Here is an 18906-nt window from a genome sequence, read left to right on the forward strand (position 1 = left end):
TTTAATCTCTGATCCATTTGCAACCTTATTCAGTTTAAATTGCTCGTGAGAGCAACTGTGTTTGATTTGAATTTTATAAACTAATACAAGCAAAAAATAAAGACAATAAACATATCCCAAAAGCAGTTTTGTCTAAATATCCAGTACCTCAAATTTCCAGTTGGCTATACAGAAGTTGTTCTTCAAAACAGAACTGATCCCAACAGATTAGGTCCTGTAGGAGTGAAAGCCGACGAAGCTCAGAAGCTGCACTGGATCCAATTGTATTAGGACTCACTTTTCATAATCTGTGAGAAAAAAAAAATCATGTGTGTAGAGCTGTTATTGAAGTGTTAGATGTATCAAACTTCTTCTACATGGATATATGTTCATTTGGCTCTTTATGTTTCATTACTTGCGTGTTGGATGACATGACAATGTTTGTTGGCTGCAAGAGCTTAATCTGAGATACCTGTCTTGCTTCAGATTGGATACAGATCTCAAAAGTGTTTTATGCTTTTTGATGGGGAAAAACCCCTTATTTCTTACAACAAGAACAAAAAGATAAGATAATTAGGAGAATTTAAGAGTTCTTTTTAATCTGCTCCCCATTAAGAAAAGATAGTGCTGGGAAGAATGGGAAATGTACAGGTTTACATTATTAGCCTCCTGTATTCAAGTAGACTCCTCTATAATGGAATGAATATTTAATAATTTCTGTTGTTTGAATTTAAACCAGCTCATGAGCATTTTTGTAAAGATGCTTTCTCACAGGAATTTTTGAGTGACCTTTTCCAGATAACATGCAATTACAACTTTGTCGATTAGTTCATTTTCAAGGTACTCATTTGAAATTTCTCTAGAGGCCTGTGTCTCCATTTAGCTTATTATCCTAAAAAAAACCAGAGCATGACTTCCTTAAGATAATTATTGTTTGAACTATTCAATCATTAAGTTAAATTGACAACAGAGAAATCACAACACTTTTCATAAATTTGAACAATTGTTAGCAACCTCAATTAGGAAAACAAAAAAAAACACCCTTACCTTTCCCCCTCAAAAACCAAGTAAACAAGAAAACTGCAAAAACCCAAACAAAAAACTCCCCAAAAATCCAAACAAAAGAAAACCTAAAACCCAAACAAAAAAACCCACACTGTTGTGGCGTTCATGGTCATTTAGATTAATTGTCACATAAATGCTAAAACCCATTCTTTTTCTTGAAAAACTGTTTATTAACTAAGAAATTAATACAATTGAATAATTTTAAAGCTTTTCCTTTTTTCATTTTCTTATATTCAACCTGATTTAAGTTTTTTAAATGCTTTTTCCCTTGACTTTTTCATTCTTTCATCCTGTCTAAAAGAATCATGGGGAATGTCTTTATGTTCCAGTTAACTGTCTACTTCACCTGTTGTCCTGGGAAAACAGCAGCAGCTGGAAGTACATCTATTAAATAGTTTTAGCCCTACTCAAACCAAACCAACAAAATAAATAATAGCCAAATAACTGTCCTAGTCATAGCTGTTTATGTGATTGGCAGGAAATGTATTAGATGTCCAAATTTCTTCTACCAAAGCATTGTGGTAGAACTGACTACCATTTTCAAAGCTAATTCTCTTAAGAATTATGAACAATCTTCCCTCACACTATTAGCTTTGACTTTGAATTAAAAATTTTACCTAGACCTTACCTTTGGAAGGGCACTGAATTCAGGGGCTGGAGAATAGCTTTGACTTATATTGCATATTTTGAAATAAACAAATAAACAAACAGTATAAGGGAGAAAATCTGCTGTTGTTCTTATTAATATTTTTGAAGCCCAGCCTAGAGGATAAGAATTTACTTAAGGGATATTACTGCTCTACCCTGTACTACTTGAATGATTCAAAGCTGCATCTGCAGTCCAGAAACCATTTAGATCTGTGAAACAAAGGAAGGCAATCTGCTCATCCTTCTTTTAGAGTTGGTTCAACATGCAGAAAAGAGTGAATTTTATAAAGATTATGAAGACAAAGATTAGGTCCCATCAATTCCCATTTCTGACAGAAGCACTCCTGCACAACCATGTTTTATTTCTTTTGACTGCACCATGATCTTCTCCAAACAGAACCTGGATACTGAAGACATGAGCCCTGAGGCATTTACCTAAAAGTTAGAAAAAGCTCTAGATACTTCTTTGAGTGGAATGGATCCTGCAGTCCAGTGAATAAGATGTTGCTACAGCTACCAGCATGCCATGATCTTTGTACAAATTTCCAAGGCCATGAGACAGTCATGTTTACTTTGTCTGAACTTCTCTTATTTAGCTTAACTTTGTTGTGGTTGCTAGAGCTCTAACAGCAATTTTTGAAATTGTCAAGAAACTAAGTCTATTTAATTTTGCTTTTGCTTATCTTCTTATGGTAAAATTTTCATATACGTGGTAGTAACAGGTAGTTTTTCTGTATAGAATCTGACATTTATGACTGTAATGTAGCAATGTAGCATAGAGGAATATGATTGTGGTAAGGCAAAACAGACCTTGAATGGTGGGACACAGGATGCAGTGCAGAGAGGGTAATAAGAAATAGGATACAAGCTGATGTTCCAGACCCAATGGCTATAAGCACCCTACTAATGATCAGCTAGGGTAGTACAGACCTGGAGAAATCACTTTTAAATGCAGCAAAGAGAAAAAGAACAAGTATCTAACATATGTAAAGCATGCCATAATTAGCAATTACAGAAGAAGCACACACATGAAAAATAGTGACAAATAGCAAGTTGTGAGAAAGGTAGCAAGCATAGAAAAAGTTCCTATGTGAGCCTAAATTGAGGAAGAAAACACCCACAAAGTTACACTAAACAGCTGCAGCCTTTCCCCATGCTGAAGACAACACTTAGATCCATGTGTTGGGAAATCAAACTTAATAGGATAAAAATGTTATCAAGATTGTGTATAAGGACATTTCACCTTCTTCTGTGATGTTGTAATTTTTGTTATTTTCAATGTCTTTCTTTCTTTTTTAATTTTTTCTGTAAAAATAGGTACTGAACTAAAATGAAATCTTCAAAAGACAGTTAGAATTTAAATTACACTATCAATAAACTACTGAATTTACATAAAAGATATGTTTCTTGTTTTGGCTATAAAAATTCTGTTTTTTCACAGCACATTTTGAAACTAATTCCTAGATATTATTAAGCTGATCCATCATTTGACTGCAAAGTTTATGGCTACACCTGGGAAAGAAAGACATTGCTCTTAAGAATCATGTCATTCCATGCTGTTTCATTTTATGTTTTTTATTTTGTAATGGAAATTAAAAGCAAACATACAAATTGCCTTTTGACAATAATAATGACAAATCACTCCTCTTAGTACAGTTCAGAATTAATTGTTTTCTGTTTCTTTTCTTTTCTTGTGTTTCTTTCTCTTCTATAAGTTACAGAGGTATATATCCATGACTGTTTGAATGTGTGTATAATATAAGCCATCATTTTGTTCATCCATATCCATATGCCAATCAATTTTTTTAGACTGATTTATCATGAATTAAACGTAAATAATTTTTTAACTACTAACGGTCACTGAATTAATTTTTAAAAATTTCTTTTGTTATGAAAATAAATATAAATCTGTGTTGCTTTCAGCTTGAACTGAATGTTAAAAATACAATTGTGAAAGAAATGTTGCACAGCTACATGGAAGCATGATGCATTAAAAGGAAAAGAATCACAATTTACTCAAACATTTTATTAGGTATAAACATTTGCAGATCACTGAATTCCACAGAAGGTGGGCTAGCCATTAGGTTTCAGTAACTGAAAGAAACAATAAATCACAACTTTTACTTTTACAGCCCATTACACACAAAGGTCTAAAACCTTTCTATTTGCAAGCCTCCTAGTACTCCAGCTGCAGAGTCTTTAACTTTCCAACTTTCTGTGACTAATAGATGCTATACCGTAGAATGAACAGGAAATTAGAGTGGAGAGAGGTGTAAAATCACTATCCTTAGAAAGGCTGTGCAGGAGGGATGTGAAGAATAGCTCACTGTAGGACTATGCTGTCTCCCAGTGATCCTCAGACAAGACACATTACATTCTCATTAATGACCATTTAAGAATCAGTGGATTTTTATATGTTAGAAAGGAGAAGCAGTTATAAAGTTATTAAATATTGTGGAAGGGCAAGATAGGAGAGGCAAATAGAGAGGTAATAAATTTGGCAAGAAATTTCATTGAGACCTGCTGTAGTTGGAAAAAAATAGCTTGAGAGTTGTATAGATCTTTCTCCTGCTTTTGACCTCACACAAGAAAGTTATGCCCTTTTAAAATTTCATTCTGTGTTGAGGGGTAAATCCTTTATTTTTCATTAAAACATCCTTTAAATTGACTTGCCCTTCAGAATTTATTAGACAACTCTACTATTTCTGATGTTGCATGGTTCAGAAATAAATAGTTACCTTCTTCTCACATGTCTATTCAATAATTCTACCTTTTTTCTTGAAGTGGCCAAATCAGACCTTTCTCCCACTTTGTTTAGCCTTTTTCCTACTGTGTCAAATGGGCCCACAGTCCCTAGCTACTTTGAAAACATGTCACAGCATCATCGGCTGCGTGGAAGAAAAGCTTTTCTAAGAAATGCAATACCTCCCACATTGAACTAGGGGAAACTCCAGGCTCCCTCAGACAGATGAAGCAGGTTTCACTATCTGTGTCTGTATTACAGGAAAGAGGTTCCTGCTGTGCAACCAGACTACCTGGTGATTGCAAGGCAGACAGCACCATCCTCAGCAAACACAGTTTCCATTAAGATCAAAGACTACTGTGTTCCTAAATGTCCTCTGAGAGGCCTTGTACTGTAGGTTACACTGAAGAATACTCTTGCTATAAAAAACCACCAAGTATTTCTACTACACATTTGAGTTTCAATCCTCCTTTCGGAATTTTAGTGCAATGTTTTGCATTAAGGGTCTTTTTCTTCTGCTATTTTCTTCAATCTATTTCAGCTACTGTACAGTCTTGAAAGGAGAAGATTACAGACACTGTACACATACCAGGATATCTTAATCACAAGAAATTCGTCCTCAGACTCCTTATCAAGTATACTGGCCATTACTGGTCATATTTCAGCCCAAGCCTTTTAAAAATACAATTTAAAATAGAGCTTAAGCACATAAAACTACTCTATGAGTTAGCTATTTCCCCATCTCACATTACCCTTCAATGTCTGCTTTGAATCAACCCATAAAGAAACCAAATGTAACACAGAAAAGGGTTTCTACTGGTCTATTTGGAAGTGTGAAAGCATTTCTGCCCTTTTGTGATGGGCAGAAGTCTGGTCAGCCCAAGGGAAGCTGTGTCTAATTCTAAACTTAAATTTAGAAGCAAAATATTCCACTTAGAAAACAAAGGTCAGATCCTGAAGTGATGAGAAATTATTTACTCGTACAAGGGAATGATAGGTACCTCACAGTGAGGACATGTCCTCGTCTTTCATGGACTTTCATGTCCCTGTCTTTCATGGACTTCTCCAGCAGGAAAATTTTCACAAAGCCTGTGAATCTAGGAATTTACTTTAAATATCTGCATATATCTCAATAATTTCAAAACTATAATTTCATAATACATTTTTAATCTGGTAGACAGAGGTGGAGATTGTTATTCAAGTTCTTAAATAGGTAGCAACACATACATTTTTACATTTAAATGATATATTGTTGTTCACAAGTAATTTTGTACTGCCTACTGGCATGTAACTCCCATCTACAAACTACATAAACAGTAAGATGCTATTGCAGAATAGTCCTTCTTCCCTCACTTGCATTATAATAACAATAATAATGGTGTCTTTAATATCTGTAACACCCACAACTGGTGCTATCTGCAGTGTATCATGACTTTTTCACAATAGAAGTAAAAGTCCATTTTTTAGAAGGAAAATCATGGAGACATGAATTAGTAAGTTAAAGGTCACCAACAGCTGATGCCAATAAATATGTGGTTTTTAATGGTCATTTCCAGTAAACTATAGAGTTCAGTATTGAAAGAACTCAATTGCTTAGATGCAGATTTTGAAAGAAAAAATATTATATGGCAGGAGATAATTCTTAGCTGTATAGATGAAACTTTGAGGACACACACTCAGCTCCTAAAGATCACTTGCAAATGTTTGTAAGTGGCACAATATTTGACTTCTGTTTCCCGTTTCTCCAGCATCAGGAGATGTAGAAGGTGAACAACACAGTGCTGCATGGTTTACTTTGGGATTTTACTCTGAGTCACAACTAACTGAGTCACAATATAACTTTGTGATGCAAGCAGCCAAAAAGTTTAGAAAGAGGAAAAGTACTAACATAGAAAATTCCTGCTGGTATGGGAGCCGTGAGCCTGGGAATTGGGTCCTGGAACAAGAGACATACTGAAAAAGTGCAGCTGGCCTCTTTAAAAGTACAGGCGATGAACCTGAAAAGTGGTAACCTCCTGAGATACCATCAGTAAATGCAAAACTCAGGAAATTGCAACTTACTCTCTGAAAAAGTGGAAGCAGTCCTGAAAAACAAAATTGGGCTGAAAGAACAGAAACCACCACTTTTTTGGTGGTGTGGGTGAAAAATAGACATTAACATGATCTACTGGCTTTCAAAATGGTATGCTTATGCCCTTTTATATCTCTACAATATACAAAAAACCTAATTTTTATCCAAAATAGAGTTTCTATCTCCCTGAGAACTTCCCATGCTGCACATGTTTTTATTTTTCTAAACAAGTTGAAATGTACACAAACTTTCTACAAGATCTTAGACTCTCATTGAGGATAACTGACTAACTCCAGACTCCATTATGCCAATCATTTTTGAAGTCAGACTCTGTTAACTTGGTTGCTGCTTTGGGCCCACTTTTGGAGTAGTTTCAGTTTGTCCTTAACAGCTCTGGGATGGCTGGATCTCTCTTGGTGACTGGTTTGTCCTACACTTCAACATGATTTGGCCCACTCTGAAACCTAATTAATTCAAAACTGGTATTTTACATCCATATAAATAATATATTTTAATTGTGTCTTCTGTTATATTGGTGAGAAGTTGCTTCACTAATGAAAAACTCACAGTAACCTATATTGATTAGATTATATTGATTGTTGCTATACGATTGATTGCTGATGCTATTGACTGTTGCCATACTATTGTTTGTTAATATACTATTGATAGCTGGTAGTGATTTTTAATTGCTATATATATTCACTATATTGATCCTTTTTATATTTGCCTGTGATGATGTTTGTGGTAGAATTCTTGCTGGTGTTGATTATTGTAGTATCTTTGATACTCTGTAATAGTATAGAAAAAATTTAAGGAATTAAAAGCTTCCATCTCCTTATGTATTACAGACCCTTAAAAATCCCTTCATCAATTTCTATGCATGCACAACATTTGTAACCCTGGGTTACACAGATCATGGCACTGCTATTGAGTTTAATCTCACCTTCTTTTCATGCATACTCTCTTCTCATAGTGCAGTCTCCTCCAAGGGATCTGTCATGCAACTAAGCTTGTTCCAACACAGTAAAACATAGGTATATTGATGGGAGGAGGAAATTGTGAGAGAGTTCCTTGCCCAAACCTGTTTTCCATCTCTACTCCAACAAGACCTTCATGTTCAAATATAGGGCCACCTTTATACATGACATTTCTGCTGGCACTGCGGCTGCATCACTGTTAGTAAAATAATACCCTTTGGAAACAAGTTCACTGTCATTTCTGGTTGCCAGTGCAAGTACTCAGCTCATGGTGAACTCCTTTGAGCTCAACTTCTGTTACATCTCTGCTCCGATTCTTTTAAATTGTGGAAAAATACTTATTTTCAAGTCTAACTAACAGTATGTTTTCTTTCAGCTTTGTAGCCACAGATGATTTTTATTGTATATATATCACTTTCTAAGAAGAAAGACAGAATTATGACTAATTGTGTTTTTCTTCTTTTTGATTCATAATGCACTCAATAATGTGGATGAGTGTGCAGTGAAGACTGACTCAAGTCTTGTTTTTCAAAAACCTGATAAATATCCATAGTCTAACAAAGTGAGTCAAAGTTTCTCTCTGGTCTTGCTTGTAATGCTTCCAGTATGTATAACGTAATACTAACAGGGTTGAGGAACTCTCTTATTATATAACACAAGCAATCCTGAAAAGTTTTATAAACATTTCAATCAACAGACCTCGTGAAGGCTATTATTTTCTATTTTCAGATAGGAAAATCAAGAAAAATATCTTTCAAGTCAACTTTAAAAAAAAAAGCTTGACTCACCTAGGGTTTTAAGATGTTGACTTTGATATTCTCTAATACTATCCTAATTGTCGAATCTGTCAAGTACCTGCATGTCTCATTGTCTCATCACCTTTAACTGCTGTTCTCTCTGTTGAGCACTTCTCAGAACAAAGCTCTGTGGTTGGTAACAAAAGGAAGACACCCAAACTTTGTGCAGCTGCTTGCATTTGGACCTTCTAAGTGATTTTCTCAAAGTCAAACAGCGAGTCTCTGTCTAAACAGTAAAAGAAATTGTCTCCTGCCTGTCACTTTACTTTGGAAACATGCTTATTCTCATTCTCTCATTCCCTTTTAATTAGAAAAGAGTGGTCTATTAAAGCAGCAAGGAAAATAACATTACTTAATAAGTCAGTGCAAGAGAATAGGTAATGTAGGAGTAAAGATCAGACAATATGCAGTACCTGTAACTAAAAAAAATTAAAGACAAAAGATGACTGAACAATTTTGTCATGCAGACAAAGGTACTGAGAGGCAGCACCATGATAACTGCGGAGTGAGGAAGGCTCAGTGGCTGAACAGTGGCCTCAGTGGCTTTGCCATGTCATTCAGAGCATTTTCTACCCAAGCCATGGTGAAAGTAAATTACACTGGGAAATGACACATAGATGCTATAATTCTGTGCAAATTAAGTATAGGTGGAGCAAATTAGATAAAAATGAGAGATACATTTTAGGGCTAGTCATAGAAGAATTTAATTAGAAGTATGTTTCTTTGTTTGCTAATTGGATGATCAGGGGGAAGATACATACTTGGAATGTTTTAAACATTGGAAAATTCATTTCTAAATATATCGGTTTAGTTAAAACCAAGTTGGAATTGTGATAGAAAAAGTGTGAATTGGAACAGATGTCAGATTTAGAACTACAAGAGATGAATCCTAAAGGCACTAATTTTTACTAAAAACATTATTCCATCACACATAAGTGTCCTCCCACCACCATTGCTTTCATTGCTCCTGAAATGTGAGCTGTGACTGGGCTAAAGAGTGAAGTTCTCTGCATCACCCACAATTTTCCTCTTGCTCTTTCCCACATCACCTTGTGCTTCAAATCACAGTTAGTTTGCAGCTAGTGCAACACTCTGTCTCAGAGAACCCACTAGATCTTTGTTTCTCCTCATTCCTAGGGCTTTGAGTGCTTCCTTCTCTTCCTCCATTTCCCCTTTCCCTTGCTTCTCTCCATCAACCTTAGAAGTTCATCTATGTTAAAGGTGGAGGGAGGGGGACATGGCTACATCTGGAAAAAAATATAGATTCAGATGAAGGTGCCTGGCTTAGCTAATCACATACCAACATCTCTATGTCCTTCTTGTGCTTCACCCTTTTTCATTCTCTCATTGGTTTCTAAATAAATATTCCTCTTCCTCTTAGTGTTGAAACTCTTAAATATTCAGAGTTGCTTTGATATTTTATTGAAAAAGCCATCATGTTATTGGTGCATGGAGAAATATCATCAAGTAAAGATCTCTCCAGCTCATCTTGTTACATAAGTCCTAGCAATAATTCTAATATTAATCTTCTAACAACACATAGCCTACTCAGGGAACTCCAGACCATTCAGCCTTACCTTAGACTCTGGGAAGGTTATGGATTAGCTAATGCAGGATACTATTTCCAGGCACATGAAGGACAAGAAAATAATCAGGAATAGTCAGCATAGCTTCCCGAAAGGGAGGTCATGCTTGACCAGCTTGATGAACTTGTACGATGAAAAGACTGACCTTGCAGAAGTGAGGAGATCAGTGGCAATTTTCTACCTGTATTTCAGTAACGCATTTACAGCCTTGTAGATAAGCTGCTGATGTATGGATGAAAAGAGATTGGGATGAAATGAAACTGACAGAATGTCCAGACCATTGCGGTGGTGATCTCTGGTGCAATATTTAATTGGAGGCCAGAGACTGGTGCTGTACTCCAGGGGTCAATTCTGTATCCAGTCCATTTTAATACTTTCATTAATGATTGTATGATAATATTGTCAAGTTTGCAAATGGCACAGGAAGAGTGGCTGTTATACCACAGGGTCATAGAATATCCTGAGCTGGAAGGAACCCAAAAGGATCATTGAAATCTAATTCTGCAACCTGCACAGGACACCCCAAGAATCATACCATGTGCCTGAGAGTATCGTCCAAACAGTTTTTGATCTCTGTCAGTCTTGATGATGTGACCATCTTCCTTGGGAACCACCTCTAGTGCCCAAACACCCTCTGGGTGAAGAATCTTTTCCTAATATCCAACCTAAACCTCTGCTGACACAATTTCATGCTGTTCCCTTAGATCCTATCACTGAACCCCAGAGAACAGATCAGTGCCCGCCTCTTCACTTCCCCTCTTGAGGAAGCTGGAGACTGTGGTGAAGTCTCATCACAACCTCTTATTTTCTCTATGAAGATGTATTTAAGATAATTGTCAGAAATAACATTATTTCTTTATTCTGAAGGAGTAGTTTTGTTTTTGGTTTTTTTTTTTTTTCTTTTAAACTACCATACACCAGAAACAATATTACTTTCAAATTGTACTGCCTTGGCAATGAGGGCACTGGGCATGAGCAAAGTCTCAGGAGGGGACATGTCCAGGAGAGCTGACAATAGTCAAGGCAGTACAATTTTCAACTTGTGACTTCTTTTTGGATTTTGCACAGAATTTTTGTACTGTTGCTCCTAGCATCCCTTGAAAAGGCCTGGAATAATAAATCTCTTTAAAATTATCAGATAAATTAGAAAGACTATGAAGAAAAAATTGTAGTAGCATCTATCCTACTGAAGAAGTGAGTGTAATAAAGCAAATTGCACGATCCTCTTCACTGCCAGTATATGAGGTATGCAACTGTAATTTACCTGAGTTACAGGGAAAAAGCAAATAGAATTTTTTTTTTGGCCAATTTATGCCTAAAAAAGGATTGCCACAACAGGCCACAAACTCAGATATCATTTTGCACTGAGCTTATTTTGGAGAAAGAAAAACACTGATTGTGATATCATCCTGAAATCACCAGACACTTGTGTCATTAAAAATCCAGCAGAGGCAAAGACTATGAATTTTCAATGTAAAACTGTGTTCATAAGCTTAACCTGCTTGATAAATGAGCTGTAATAGCATTCCTTGTCAATTGTGTGTCATGTCTGTTTTTAAATTGGTTTACATTGCTGCATTAGCAAATTAAATATAAAATCGTACTGGGTTTGCACTTTTATGCATGGAAAAAATGTGTGATAGAGATACAAAATCCAGTTCAAAATAAATAATTATTATTACTGTTGTTGTTATTATTACCATTCTTTACTGTATTCATGGGTTTTTTTCTCAAATCCTAAATAATCTGTCCAAAGGGTAAAAGTGAGAAAAATAATGTGTTGAGATAAATATCATTTAATAGGTTAAAAAAAAAATTGTGCACACAAAAAAAGCAAAAAAAGGAACTCATTCTCCACATCTCATGAACAGGTGGTAAGACATCTCCAGAAGAACCAGGGTTCCACTGTGCTTAACAGTGACTCAGGAAGACAAGCCTCATCACTCTGAATTCCTTCTCCCTCCTTCTTCCCCCAGCTCTACATGCCGAGCATGATGCCATATGACATGGGAGATCCTTTGTGTCTGTTGTTGTCAGCTCGCCTGGATGTATCCCCTCCCAAAACTTCATGCATGCCCTGTGCCTTCACTGCCAAGGCAGTACAAGAAATAGGAAAATCTTTGACTCTGTGTTAGCTGTGCTCAGCAATAACTAAAATCTCTGTTATCAACAGTTTTCACCACAGCTGCAAAACACAGCCCAGCACTGGCTACAATGAAGAAATTAATTCTGTCCCAGCAAAAAAAAAACAGTGTAATCAGCCCAGAATATTTTTTTAGTCTTCCCTAGGATTAGCAAAGGCAAAGTAAGGAGAAATTTACAGTAGGAAATCATTCAGCACAGTACGATGAGAACAGTATATAAAAGTGTTAGATCAGTTCCCTGCAAGATACATATGGCCCATGGAGTTTACTATGGGGTAGGTTAGTCTGTACTGAACATTCATAGAATCATAGAATGGTTTGAGTTGGAAGGGACCTTAAAGAACACTTAAATCCATCACATCTGCCATGGGCAGGGATGTAACTCACTAGATCAGATTGCCCAGAGCTCTGTCAAGCCTGACCTTAAACACTTCCAAGAATCAGGCATCTACCACCTCTTTGCACAACATGTCCAGTGCTTTACAACCTTCTGACTTAAGAATTTCTTCCTAACATCTAATCTAAACATGTTTTCCTTCAGTTTAAAATCAGTTTCAGGAGCTGGAGAGCCTTTTCTGCACAGTTCTTGAAATATGTTTAGTACATACTAAAACCACACTGTAGATCTAGTACAAACGCAAAGAAGGAGGAAGGTCAAGGTACTTACACCAAAACTGCACTAGTCTTTTGAATCAAAATTCCTTCCTTCCTTCCTTCCTTCCTTCCTTCCTTCCTTCCTTCCTTCCTTCCTTCCTTCCTTCCTTCCTTCCTTCCTTCCTTCCTTCCTTCCTTCCTTCCTTCCTTCCTTCCTTCCTTCCTTCCTTCCTTCCTTCCTTCCTTCCTTCCTTCCTTCCTTCCTTCCTTCCTTCCTTCCTTCCTTCCTTCCTTCCTTCCTTCCTTCCTTCCTTCCTTCCTTCCTTCCTTCCTTCCTTCCTTCCTTCCTCTGTTTCCCCTCCCACATTTGCCTCCCCTATTCCTGTCTTAAACAGGAAATGTCTCATAATTGCTTGACATTATACAAAAAAGAAAATTATCTCCTGAGTAGCTGAGCTGCTGTCATGGAACACTATAAAATGTTTAACAATTTTCAATGTTTATAACACTTTCTTGTACAACAAGCTGAGTCACATTAGCAGACGGGAGTGAAGAGTGCATGTATTCATTAAAAAAAATTAAAGCAGCAGCAGTAGCAGGTCATCTGCTCAAAATACAAGTTACATTCCTCCTAAAAGAACTGGTGTCTTTAACCAATTTCTTCTTTTTGAATGACAGGTTGACTGGCTTTTAAATATATCCTCTTACTCTAGATACACAAGTACAAAAATGTCAAAATTTTTACTTTCACTGTGATAAGGAAGGCAAATGGAGCAATAAATCAGATTTAGTTTTGAATATGTGTGAGGGTGAGAAAAAAAACTTTCCATGTATTTGATTATTGTTGGGGAATTTTCTATTAAACTTTGGCACAAGAGCATTAAAGAACATACTGCAGAAAGACAATTTTATGAAAATACTCTAAAAGATGCAACAATTAAAATAATTGTAGAAGTACTATAAATATTTACCATATATTAATTTCAGCATGCAAAAGTGTAATGCATCCTTGGACAAAATTGTCAGAAGTTGCCTTTACAAATTATTTTCCATATATACATTCTTGTTCTTAATTTTAAAAAATATATTCATCTTTCATTGTTGCATGGAAAGAGCACACATCTCTTTTTTATCCTTTATAAATGGGAAAGCAATTTGTAAAGAAAAAAAAAAAAATTTGGATTCAAGTAGACAACATATCAGTTACAAAGGAAGCAGATATAGAAGGTTGTTTAGGTGTATGCTCATGCTGGTATAAAACTAAAAAAAACAACTTATTTCTGTTTTTCAAGTAAAAATTAGTAATTTTAAAAAATATAATAAATATTTTTTTTATGCAGGTCTCTCTATAAATTCCAGAATAACCATTAATCACCAGAAAAAATTAACTTGATTTTGTGAACACTTTTCATCTAAACAAATGGAGCCATGACTCTTTGTATTAATGAGTATTACTCTAAAATCACTATTGTTTAAATAACTATGCTATTTATCATCACAAAATCTCCCCATGGTATTATATGAATTCTCAGCATTGCAACAAGTGGTACATAAACCATAGTACCACACAGGTTCCAAGGTAGCTAACAGCAGCTGGGAGCTAACTCATTGAATGATCCTGTGCTCACAAAGAGGTGACTGTTTTCTTGTCTTAAGAAAACAGTTACGTTAAGGATTTTAGAAAATAACAGAAATTTAGTGTGCACATACGAAGTTAAATGGATGCAGTTAAGAATTTCAAATACATTCTAAACAGAGAAGTGATTATATTATTCCTTTAAAACTAATCTAAATTTTGTACTGCCCCTGCCTGAATTAAGATGTTTTAATTAGACTGAATTTGAAGCTGTGTAAGAACTGTCTTTGGGTGGAATATAACCCAAATGGATGAAAATATGACTTGCTAAAAATTACCCCCATAAATCTAGATTAAGATTACTGTGACCTTTTTAATGTTTGAAGAAAATTTTTTTCTGTATTTACTGTAGAGTTAGCATTATATATATATGTATAAATAGGACTAACTAATTAGGATATAATTTTTCAGCATTAGATATGTAACTGTGGATTGAACCAAAAAAACAAAATTTGAAGTGGGGGCCTCATTTTGCTGAAGTTGTTTCCAATCTGAAAGCAGGCTTGTTTTGTCCTGTCACATATTTCCACTATCTTTCACTCTGTCAATTGCCACTTCAGAGTCTCTGAATTCATGTCTCCTTCCTTAGATTTACTGCGGGAAGAGATGTTACATACCTATAGCAGAATAAAAGTATGTGTTCCAGATTTGAAATATGCACCTTATATCAAATATTGTGATTCTTTTCTCTTTCAGAATGCCTTCAGATTATTTGATTTTTCGGTAGTAGTTTTCATAATTAATGACAGAATACTAAGAATATGTGATGAAATTTTATATGACTATACATTTTGAATAAAATGTCTTGTATATTTAGGCAGTAGTTTTTAACATTGAATTAGTTTCCTACTTTTATACATTTTAACTGTTTACAGTCAAGGCTAGAGAACAATAAATTATCTCGTAAATTTTCATCCCTCAGTCACAGTCAATCATAGTTAACCCTGAATTCCTCTTTTCTGCCATTAGCCAAGACATACTGCATCATGGTTTCTAATATGTGCGTTATAATTTTTCAGTGCAGTCTCAAAATATTTCAGGAAAAAAGAGACAAGTCTTCAAAAGTTTATTTTCCAGTTATCCAAAAGAAACAGACTCAATTATTTTCATGAGAGCTTTTAGAAATTAATTTAAATTTAGAAATGGTGACAGCCCTGACAGGCTATCACCACCAAAAAACTGATAGTATGATAATTTTTAGTCTCTAAAGGGATATGCAATTAATTAGAGCGGGCTCAATGTATATATGCTGTCAGTTATCTGGAATATAACTGTTGAGGTTTAAGTCCATGGAAAACCCCAAATTTAAATAAAAAAATCACTTCTAAGTTTCAAGAAATTATAGAAACTTAAACTAAGTTTAGTTTTTCAGTTAGGTGAAATCTTAATAACTTATAATGCTTTTTTTCTTCAATTTTCTTGAAACTGCAAATTCCTTTGACCTAAAAACTGGCACATTAACTGCCATAGGCAAAGTTTTGCCAAGACAAAGAAAATGCAAGTAAAAGCAGAAAGTAACAGTGTTTAAAACTGGAAACTATGAAAGCTTAAATATAGTCCAGGTGCATTTCTATGGTAATCATTCTATGGTATGCATTTATAATGGTAAATACTTGTAGCAAAACAGCTATATTCCTTACACATTTTTATTTAGGCATATATCTATTCATATACTTATTATTTTCTCCTATTTTCCTTTGTCATATAGAGTTAAGTATTCATTATATAATAACATGAATGTACTGTAAAATTTTTGTGGAGTTAATGAATTCGTTCCTTTTAATATTTTCAGAAATAAGCTAGAATTCTACTTTAATATGTGCTTTCAGACAGAAATTCTGCTGAGGAAAAGTTTGATGATATTGTTACAAACTGAATAAGAATTGATAAAACAATGTGAGGAAAATAACACTTAAAATATCTGAAAAAAAAAAAAGCATTCTACTGAATTATGAAACAAAGATACTTCAGTATAATTCTATAACACCTAAGCCAAGTAAAGCTGAAATGTGAAATGTGGGTAATGAGTTTTGGAAAGCAAAGCCGTTGGGGTAAGAATTACTTCTTAAATTTCCTGTTTTGTAAAGGAGAATTTGTTTGATCTCAGGCAAATCAAGAGAGGGCTGACATCTGTGGGCCTGTAATCTCCAGCTGGACTACTGAATTACAAAGTGCAATACCCAGGTGTGGTGCTGGCATCTAAGTATCTTCAGACTTCAAGACCTATTGTATCAAAACTTGGCAATTTCTATTAATTTTTACATTGGTGCTGTACAATATTGAGAAGCTTAGTCCTTGTTTAATAGATTAAAGGTTAGTCCTTGTTTAAGCAGGGGATTGGCAAAAATGACCTCTCTTTAATGTTAAATTTTAATGAGTCTTTCTTATACATCCTTATGGATCTTTTCCCTGCTTCTGTTTTCTCTAATTTGAGCAACAAGTTTTCTGAGATAACAGCTCTCTTTTACTGGATTTCTTTGAGCATATAATATATCAGCCATAATTTATAACCTAATTCCTGACATACACAATCGTAGAATCAGGAGTCTTCATTACTATAATGATATCAAATTACTAGAAATCAGTCTCTGGCTGTGGAGCATAACTATAAATTTGCCTTCTGTCATATTTTTCTTTTCCCTAAAAATTATGCTAGTTATATTAAATATTCCTTAAGTCGCATGTAGCCATGATCTTCCTAAAAGTCAGCAGATATTTTTTGCACCCAGACATTCATATTGCATGTTAAGGTATCAAATGCTGTAGTGTTCCAAGATATGTAAGAAAAAAATTTTCTTGACTTTTAGGTAACTAATTTTGTTTGGTCTCTCAGATGTTCACATTTAGTCAACAGCTCTGAATATCTTTTGCATGTTTTCATTTATGTTACTTTAAAATGAAGTGAATAGAGAAATATCAACAATTGCTGGTCCTTGACTGATAAAAGACAGGCCAGCTGAAATGGGTGTATTTGTTCAAAAATATATTCAGATTGAGATTCCCAACAATTTAATTGAAAATATGATCAAGGAATGAAAGTGAAAACAAGCCAATAAAATGCTTTCTTAAAATTTTTATTTGAGGAAAAGTAGGACATGAACTTCCATGCAGTGGAATGTTAGTGAATCTGATTCAAATTTGAATGTAGTGTATAAAACAAGTAATTACATTCAGAGTACATATCTCAAGTGTATCTTTGCACTTCATGCTAGTCTTAATGTGTGTAGAAAGATTCCTTTTGCTTATGATGAAAAATATGACAGTGTGACATTTTCTTTAATTATAAATTCTGGTGTGTTTAATAGTACAAAGTTGGCCTCCAGCTTAAGAGTTCTGTCTCTGAGAATCAATGGTTAGACTTGAGGGCACAAGCTTGGTCATCAAGATCAATATTAGAAAAAATATATCTTGTCAAGACCTTTTGGCCCCTTATCGATTCAAATAGGGTACGGCAGAGAAATTAATAATGGCATTACAGCTGTTGGCCAACACACAGAATCTTCTTTCATTGATTTCAGTAGAGGTAGATGAATAACACAAAAACACAATTAACTTAGACACTGTAGGAAGACTTCCTACAGAGCTTCCAAGGTGGAATCTGGGACTTGTGGTGGTCACATGGAAGAATTTTCAGAAATACTAAACTGAATTCATGTTTGAAGGAATGTAAATGGCTGAAACTGATTCCAGAGAATGATTTTTACATTCCATTAAGGAAGTATACCTCATTTTGTCAGCCTGGGAAAAACTCTCTAGTTTTTCTTAGACTACATGAAGGTGCTTTTGTCGTGGAGGTGGTTCCCTCCCACATATTTATCCCAAAGTAAGTAGCTAGTTAAATGAAGATATTTTTTAAAAAAAACATTATTTATCTCAGCAATCTAGCAGTGCTTTCTCCTCAAATTGAAAAAGTCAGGTATCATTCCAAAGTTTTAGTGTTAAACAAATAAATCTGTGCCATTTACTCCTACTCACCGGGAAATTTAAACTACTATTTTTGAACCTTTTGTAAATGACAAAAGATTTTACAGAGCCTAGAAAGGTCTGAGCCCTTCATTTAGCTTTAGTGCTTCAAAAAGAATTTGGAAAAAAATTTTCCAATGGGTCAGAGAGAACCTCACAGAAAACAGAAATGTCTCTTAAGATCTATTTTCATTTGGAATTAATTTTTTAGGTGTTTTATTACAATAGTTTAAGAGGCATTACTTAAAATCAGTAAGCAATTTTCTTCCAGCCTAATTTCCTTCATACTATGATAAATCATACTTTTTAAAGGCTTGGAAATACTTTGCTAATATTTTAAAGTGATTAATATACGTAATACTTTATTATTGCAATTGTAATAATTGAAAATAAAGCACAAATTTTATTGTAATCTAATGGAAAATAATATTTTCTAGAGACCTGCTATGACCCACAAAAAATTCTGTACCAAAAAAGAGATAGTGACAGGAGCAGAATAGAGATACATTTCCCTCATCTCCAGCAGAGACCAAACACTGATCAGAATTAAGACCCAGAGGTGCGGAAGAATGCATGTTGTATAGTCCTGTCAGTCCCTACACACAGACTGAAATCAGTAAAGGTCTTCCAGATTCTTCAATGCTGTAGTCACAAGTGTGGACTGAGACCACTTCTGGGAGTGATGCCTGCTGAGGCTACCCAG

The 18906-nt window shown here is 34.9% G+C and overlaps 1 protein-coding gene across 4 annotated transcripts in view; it reads right to left on the reverse strand.

The window, feature by feature from the left end:
* CNTN5 (contactin 5) overlaps positions 1 to 18906 on the reverse strand; it is a 603752-nt gene that overhangs the window by 418022 nt on the left and 166824 nt on the right. For all 4 annotated transcript variants that reach the window (XM_064409453.1, XM_064409454.1, XM_064409456.1 and 1 more), the window contains one exon: positions 148 to 287. The gene's annotated coding sequence lies outside the window, so the exon portion shown is untranslated. The remainder of the gene's footprint in view (positions 1 to 147; positions 288 to 18906) is intronic.

The sequence above is a fragment of the Passer domesticus genome, chromosome 2, assembly GCF_036417665.1.
Source record: "Passer domesticus isolate bPasDom1 chromosome 2, bPasDom1.hap1, whole genome shotgun sequence".
NCBI classification, from domain to species: Eukaryota; Metazoa; Chordata; class Aves; order Passeriformes; family Passeridae; genus Passer; species Passer domesticus.